Source organism: Oncorhynchus kisutch, linkage group LG19, assembly GCF_002021735.2.
Source record: "Oncorhynchus kisutch isolate 150728-3 linkage group LG19, Okis_V2, whole genome shotgun sequence".
In the NCBI taxonomy this organism is placed as follows: Eukaryota; Metazoa; Chordata; class Actinopteri; order Salmoniformes; family Salmonidae; genus Oncorhynchus; species Oncorhynchus kisutch.
The window spans coordinates 14,762,512-14,768,731 of record NC_034192.2 but is presented as its reverse complement, the minus strand read 5'-3'; the positions used below and the strand labels follow the sequence as shown (position 1 = coordinate 14,768,731).

At 45.1% G+C, this 6,220-nt stretch overlaps 1 long non-coding RNA gene across 1 annotated transcript; it reads right to left on the bottom strand.

The window, feature by feature from the left end:
• Nucleotides 1-4,217: 4,217 nt before the first annotated feature.
• On the bottom strand, nt 4,218-5,957 carry LOC116355082 (uncharacterized). The gene is made up of 2 exons (XR_004204305.1): nt 5,745-5,957; nt 4,218-5,566 (listed from the first exon to the last, which is right to left on the bottom strand). It is a non-coding gene; the product is annotated as an uncharacterized LOC116355082 (long non-coding RNA).
• Between the last annotated feature and the right edge of the window lie 263 nt (nt 5,958-6,220).

Sequence of the window (6,220 nt, the reverse complement as noted above, 5' to 3'; positions counted from 1 at the left end):
ATCACCAACTCTACTGCTATAATACCTCTTACTTGTTAAACTACAACTGTGGCAGTATGACACTGTAATACATATTAGAATCACTACTGTCTGGCTTGTTAGACTTATAGTACATGTCAAATCAAATCAAATCAAATCACATTTATTTGTCACATACACATGGTTAGCAGATGTTCATGCGAGTGTAGCGAAATGCTTGTGCTTCTAATTCCAAAACTACTACCTTATACACACAAGTGTAAAGGGATAAAGAATATGTACATAAAGATATATGAATGAGTGATGGTACAGAACGGCATAGGCAAGATGCAGTAGATGGTATCGAGTACAGTATATACATATGAGATGAGTAATGTAGAGTATGTAAACATTATATTAAGTGGCATAGTTTAAAGTGGCTAGTGATGTATTTTCCATCAATTTCCATCAATTCCCATTATTAAAGTGGCTGGAGTTGAGTCAGTGTGTTGCCAGCAGCCACTCAATGTTAGTGGTGGCTGTTTATTAACAGTCTGATGGCCTTGAGATAGAAGCTGTTTTTCAGTCTCTCGGTCCCTGCTTTAATGCACCTGTACTGACCTCGCCTTCTGGATGATAGCGGGGTGAACAGGCAGTGGCTCGGGTGGTTGTTGTCCTTGATGATCTTTATGGCCTTCCTGTGACATCGGGTGGTGTAGGTGTCCTGAAGGGCAGGTAGTTTGCCCCCGGTGATGCGTTGTGCAGACCTCACTACCCTCTGGAGAGCCTTACGGTTGTGGGCGGAGCAGTTGCCGTACCAGGCGGTGATACAGCCCGACAGTTTGTGAGTGCTTTTGGTGACAAGCCGAATTTCTTCAGCCTCCTGAGGTTGAAGAGGCGCTGCTGCGCCTTCTTCACGACGCTGTCTGTGTGGGTGGACCAATTCAGTTTGTCTGTGATGTGTACGCCGAGGAACTTAAAACTTACTACCCTCTCCACTACTGTCCCATCGATGTGGATAGGGGGGTGCTCCCTCTGCTCTTTCCTGAAGTCCACAATGATCTCCTTTATTTTGTTGACGTTGAGTGTGAGGTTATTTTCCTGACACCACACTCCGTGGGCACTCACCTCCTCCCTGTAGGCTGTCTCGTCGTTGTTGGTAATCAAGCCTACCACTGTAGTGTGGTCCGCAAACTTGATGATTGAGTTGGAGGCGTGCATGGCCACGCAGTCTTGAGTGAACAGGGAGTACAGGAGAGGGCTCAGAATGCACCCTTGTGGGGCCCCAGTGTTGAGGATCAGCGGGGTGGAGATGTTGTTACCTACCCTCACCACCTGGGGGCGGCCCGTCAGGAAGTCCAGTACCCAGTTGCACAGGGCGGGGTCGAGTCCCAGGGTCTCGAGCTTGATGACGAGTTTGGAGGGTACTATGGTGTTAAATGCTGAGCTGTAGTCAATGAACAGCATTCTCACATAGGTATTCCTCTTGTTCAGATGGGTTAGGGCAGTGTGCAGTGTGGTTGAGATTGCATCGTATGTGGACCTTTTTGGGTGGTAAGCAAATTGGAAGTGGGTCTAGTGTGTTAGGTAGGGTGGAGGTGAAATGGTCCTTGACCAGTCTCTCAAAGCACTTCATGATGACGGAAGTGAGTGCTACGGGGCGGTAGTCGTTTAGCTCAGTTACCTTAGCTTTCTTGGGAACAGGGACAATGGTGGGCCTCTTGAAGCATGTGGGAACAGCAGACTGGGATAAGAATTGATTGAATATGTCCGTAAACACACCAGCCAGCTGGTCTGCGCATGCTCTGAGGGCGCGGCAGGGGATGCCGTCTGGGCCTGCAGCCTTGCTAGGGTTAACACGTTTAAATGTTTTACTCACATCGGCTGCAGTGAAGGAGAGTCCGCATGTTTTGATTGCGGGCCATGTCAGCAGCACTGTATTGTCCTCAAAGCGGGCAAAAAAGTTATTTAGTCTGCCTGGGAGCAAGACATCCTGGTCCGAGACTGGGCTGGTTTTCTTTTTGTAATCCGTGATTGACTGTAGACCCTGCCACATACTCTTGTGTCTGAGCCGTTGAATTGGGACTCTACTTTGTCTCTATACTGACGCTTAGCTTGTTTGATTGCCTTGCGGAGGGAATAGCTACACTGTTTGTATTCGGCCATGTTTCCGGTCACCTTGTCCTGGTTAAAAGCAGTGGTTTGAGCTTTCAGTTTCACGCGAATGCTGCCATCAATCCACGGTTTCTGGTTGGGGAATGTTTTCATTGTTGCTACGGGAACGACATCGTCAATGCAGTTTCTAATGAACTCGCTCACCGAATCAGCGTATTCGTCCATGTTGTTGTTGGAAGCAATGCGGAACATATCCCAGTCCACGTGACCGAAGCAGTCTTGAAGCGTGGAATCAGATTGGTCGGACCAGCGTTGAACAGACCTGAGCTCAGGAGCTTCTTGGTTTAGTTTCTGTCTGTAGGCAGGGAGCAACAAAATGGAGTCGTGGTCAGCTTTTCCGAAAGGAGGGTGGGGGAGGGCCTTATATTCGTCGCGGAAGTTAGAATAGCAATGATCCAAGGCTTTACCAGCCCTGGTTGCGCAATCGATATGCTGATACAATTTAGGGAGTCTTGTTTTCAGATTAGCCTTGTTAAAATCCCCAGCTACAATGAATGCAGCCTCAGGATATGTGGTTTCCAGTTTGCAAAGAGTCAAATAAAGTTATTTCAGGGCCATTGATGTGTCTGCTTGGGGGGGAATATATACGGCTGTGATTATATCAGGTGAACAGAAGGACTTGAGTTCCTGTATGTTGTGATCACACCACGTCTCGTTAATCATAAGGCATACGCCCCCGCCCCTCTACTTACCAGAAAGATGTTTGTTTCTGTCGGCACGATGCGTGAAGAAACCAGCTGGCTGCACCGATTCCGTTAGCGTCTCTCGAGTGAGCCATGTTTCCGTGAAGCAAAGAACGTTAGTCTCTGATGTCCCTCTGGAATGCTACCCTTGCTCGGATTTCATCAACCTTGTCAAGAGCCTGGACATTGGCGAGTAGGATGCTAGGGAGTGATGCACGATGTGCCCGTCCCCGTCTTGTTTTGGGTTGCAGGCTGGGATCCATTCCGTTGTCCTGGGTGGAAGGCAGAACACAGGATCCGCTTCGGGAAAGTCATATTCCTGGTCGTACTGATGGTGAGTTGACGTTGCTCTTATATTCAGTAATTCTTCCCGACTGTCTTTAATGAAACCTAAAATTACCTGGGGTACCAATGTAAGAAATAACAAGTAAAAAAACAAAATACTGCATAGTTTCCTAGGAACGCGAAGCGAGGCGGCCATCTCTGTCGGCGCCGGAAGCTGATGTGAGAATTGATGTGAGAATTAATAGATGTTCTGACAATACATTAGTGTCTTATTGTCTTATAGGCAGGGACCAGCATCCAGCAACATCTGGATGGCATCACCGGAAGTCAACAGCCCTATTGGCTTGCTGTGGGGACCCAGAGAATGAGTATTCACGCCTACTTCATCGTGATTGACAAACATACAGTACCTTGTAAGGCATCAAATCACATTTAATTTCTAACATGTGCCAAATACAGATGTAGCATGGAATGCTTACTTACAAACCTTTAACCAACAATGCAGTTGTAGAAATAGAGTGAAGAAAATATTGAATAAATAATCTAAAGTAAAACAAAAAGATAAAATCAAAAAGTATACATTTGCATAACAATAACGAGGCTGCATACTGGCTCACTGGGCTGTTTTGATGAGCTTTTCAAAACTCACTTTGTCTTTGGTACCTCAGGGCCTGGCAAACATGCACACTTTTCTACAAACGACATTGACGTTAATACAACTAAGGTGAATCCCAGGGTAGCAGAGCTGAGAGCCAGAATGCTGCATTAAATAGATCTGTTGGACACAAAGGGCTTTGTTTTGTTTGCAAATGCCGCCAGGCAAATGCCAATAGCCTTGAAAAACATCTGAAGTGATTCCAGTGTCTTTGTCCAGGGAAATCTCTGCGTTTTAAAGTGTAGTCAGGTTGGCTGTTCACATGTATTTGGCATTTTTTCTGGATTTAGAAAGGATCTTAGTTTCCCACAATTGTTTACACACGTTTGCTGAATCTTTGGGCCATTTTCCCAAAACTCTAAACACAAAACCACAAATACAAAATGCAAAACTCTACAAATCACTGCATTCAAAACTGTTGTAAATGCTGTCGTAGGTGGAAGAAGGTGAGGACCAAGGTGCAGCGTGGTACGTATTCATCCGTTTAATAATGGAACTGAACACAGATAAACAAAACGCAGTGAACAACCGAAACAGTTCTGTCTGGTGAAGACACAAAAACAGAAAGCAAACACACAACCAAAATGGAGAAAACAGGCTACCTAAGTATGATTCTCAAGCAGAGACAACGGACGACACCTGCCTCTGATTGAGAACCATATTAGGCCAAACACATAGAAATATAACAACCTAGAAAAAGGAACATCGACTACCCACCCCAACTCACGCCCTGACCAAGCTAACACAAAAAAGGAACTAAGGTCAGAACTTGACAACTGTTTTCTCTTTCCATAATGTTTTTTTGAATAGATCTGTCTACCAACCAACAACACACTGATGTGCTCAACACAAAACACTACTATGAATTTCCCATCAGTAGGTTTATGCCTTTTGCATTTTCAGTGTTAAGCTGTAGCCGGTTGTAAAATATTGTTACAGTAATGTATACCTACTCAAATATACATAAATAAACACACACACACACAAATGCAATACAAAAACAGTGATTTGTGTTTTGCATGTAACACTTTCCATACCCAACAGGAGAAAACCAGGAAAAACATTCAGTAAAATAAATGGTTTTCTGTACAAAAATGAAAGTGGCTCATTCTTTCAAAACTCTAAACACAAAAACACATGCAAAATGCATAAAAAAACTATTTTGGTCTGGCCACAGCTTCTCATCTACATCACAAGCGATGGTCTCCCTGGCTAAACAGCAGGGAAAGAATCTTCTGGAGTTACAGATCCAGCCACCGAAAGCCCCCACATCAACTTCACCACATGCATCCTCCATTGCCTGGAGAAGAGGCATGCGTGCGAGGGGATGGCGGTCACACACCTATCGCCATGACGAAAAAAACTATTCAATTGGGTTTAGGAATGGGGAATATGGTGGGAGGTATAGAACAATAAATTGTGGGTGGTCGATGAACCAGTTGCGGACTAGAGCAACCCGGTGGAAACTCACGTTGTTCCAGATGACATTACTGACATTGCTCTGGTCCACCACTATGCTCAGCTGGAATGAGGATGCCATGTAGTGTGTCCAGGAATGAGAAGGGCGGTGTTGTAGAGACCGAGGTTGGCATGGTGATGGAGGACACCTTGCTGGCTCAAGGCTGCGTACATGGTGATATTCCCTCCACACTGTCCAGGGACATTCACAATGGCCAATGTCTGCAGTTGTGGTTCTGGATTTCTCGTAGTCTAAATGGTATTGTTTGCCACCACCATGTTCACAATAGCGGTCTGCTGTTCTGGTGTGAACAGCTGGTGTCTTCCACCACGGCCTGGCCGTCTATCAGTTCTGCAGAAGACCACAAATATGATATGATTGGTTACAGTAAGCCTACATCTATTTTCTTTCAATATGAAATTACATTACTGTACATTGGCCAACAATCACTGAGTAACATAGGCCTACCGATATGTCGGACTGCAGTATACATACCTACCATCTACACTATGCTCTTCATGTAACTTACCGGTTCTCATTTCTGAATGATAAATGCAACCATGTAGCGGCTCAGGTTGGGCTGAACTCTGCCCAGCCTCCCTCATACTCAACCCATGGTTGAGCACATGGTCAACCAATGTGGCCCTGATCTCATCTGAGACAACTGTCCTTCCTCGTATTCCTCTTACTCTCACTCCTTCACCTCTAGCTCTTGCTTCACCATTGACTTCCATTTTCCTCTAAAACAGGAGAGCTCATCTGTGGCCTTTTATAGTGCTAAAGCTCTGATTTCTAAGTGAACAATTCAGCAACTAGTGTTTACACCTGTGAGGAGTGGGTGTTGCCAATTGGTGTAAAGAGCATGGCATTGTGATTGGCGTTGCTTTTCAAAGGGACAAAAGAGATTTTAATTTAGAATGTTATGACTAATGTAGAGAACAGTGTGTAGTGTTTTGCAAAAAGTGTGATATAGAATTGAAAACTGAGTGTAAACAGGAATTGCGC